Here is a 1897-nt window from a genome sequence, read left to right on the forward strand (position 1 = left end):
TTTTTAGAAATTGTACAACATCTTTAACCACCAGGGAAATGCAAATTAAAACTGTGACATTTCATCTTAGCCCAGTCTTTGAGAACGGCTAAGATCCACACCACAAATGATGACAAACCGTGGCAAGGATGTGGGGAAAGAGTAACACTTATTCATAGTTGGTCAGAGTACAAACTGGTGCAGCCAGTTATCATTATGGTTATCATTGTGGAGATTCCTCAAAAAGCTAAAAACACATTACCCAAAGGACCCTGTATCCTACGACAGAGATACCTGTTCACCCATGTTCATTGCTGCTGTATTAGCAGTAGCCAGGAAATGGAAACCATCTAGATGTCTATGAACTGACAAAAAGACAATGAAAGTATGAAACTCAATTTACAGGTGGAGTATTCTTGAGCTCTTAAGCAAAAAGAAATTCTGAAATTCACAGTGAAATGGATGCGATTGGAAACAATCATCCTGAGTAACTGAAATCAAGAAAGACCTATGTTCTTGCTTAAAAATGGATGTCAGCTTTGAATCCTTAAATATGCATATTACAACTGGAGAATAGAGATGAGGAAACTAAGAAATGGCCTTGAGGAGGAAAGCAATGGAGTAGGATGAGTTAAAGGGGATGTAGTCAGCACAAAGGAGGGAGTAGGGGAGAGATAACATTTAGTTCTTCAAAGTCCTACAGCCAGGTGCAAACTATTAAAGCATTTGGAAGCTGAGGGTGCTGGGGGAGGAGAGAGACAGGTGGGTCTCTCTGAAACTGTGGCAGCCAAGTCTACACAGTGACTCCAAACCAGCTGGGGAGACAGGGAGACCCTGTGTGGGCTTTTATTTCATTCTGGAATAAGAGGCAAGACCTTGGAAACACTCAGCTCAGACACTGAAAACCCTGACATTAGCAGTATTGGGAAGAAAATTCAAGCATTAACAGGAATGGGAGAAATGAAGAGAGGAAATGTCAGTCACTTAACCTTCCACATTAGGAAATGGGAGAAACACAGAGCAAAACAACAGTTCGAAAATGAAATCAAAAGACAACACTAACAATCACAACAAGGATTCTACAAAACATTAAACAGAAAAAAAATCTCAGGCCCAGTGGTGCATACTTGTAACATCAACACTCTTGAAACAGAAAGGAGCATCATCATGATTTCAAGGCCAGAATGGTAAACGCATACATACATAGATACATACACATATACATAATACACTGATAAACCTATAGCTGATAAGACACAAAAATTACATATTAGAGGGCTAATCATTAACATGAATGTTAAAAGTACCTGGAAAAAGTTATTTTTCTCCTTGCTGTGATCAAATACCTGACAAGAACTTAAAAGGACAACAGAGGAAGAATGGCTTTGGGCTTATACTGTAGGAAGGCCTACAGCCCATCTGGGTGGGGCAGCAAGGCTAGGTGTTAACACAGCTCACCAATCAGAAAGCAGGCCTTAAAACTGTTCCAGAAGATGATACTTTAGATTAGACTATTGGGATGACACAGTCTCTGGAACTCCTAAACCAGGCATTCACCTCTTCTGCAGTTTTAGCTCTCCCTGACCATAAATAAACATTTCTTACAGGTTCATCATCAATTCTGTCACTGAGAAAGACTTTCAAGCCCATAATGCCTCCAAGCATAAGCACAGGCCCAAGCTGAACCTCAGCTTTTGGGATCATTCCTTCACATTATTAAGCCAGGGGATCTGGTCCATCTTAAAGGCCTCCTACAAGAATAAAGGCCACTCAAAGTGTTTTAGACCTGGCATTATCAAGTCAAATTAAAATCTCTAATTGCAATGAAGCAATAAGGTCCATTTCTACTGATGGAGAGCAAGAATGACACAGGTAGAGAGGGAAGGACAGAGCAGGTTCCTTAAGATGGGAACAACTT

The 1897-nt window shown here is 40.4% G+C and overlaps 1 long non-coding RNA gene across 1 annotated transcript in view; it reads right to left on the reverse strand.

Moving 5' to 3' along the window:
- Window positions 1-1897, reverse strand: part of LOC115070517 — a 7874-nt gene that overhangs the window by 5521 nt on the left and 456 nt on the right. The gene's annotated exons all lie outside the window — the stretch shown is intronic.

The sequence above is a fragment of the Nannospalax galili genome, unplaced genomic scaffold, assembly GCF_000622305.1.
Source record: "Nannospalax galili isolate Female #2095 unplaced genomic scaffold, S.galili_v1.0 scaffold1597, whole genome shotgun sequence".
NCBI classification, from domain to species: domain Eukaryota; kingdom Metazoa; phylum Chordata; class Mammalia; order Rodentia; family Spalacidae; genus Nannospalax; species Nannospalax galili.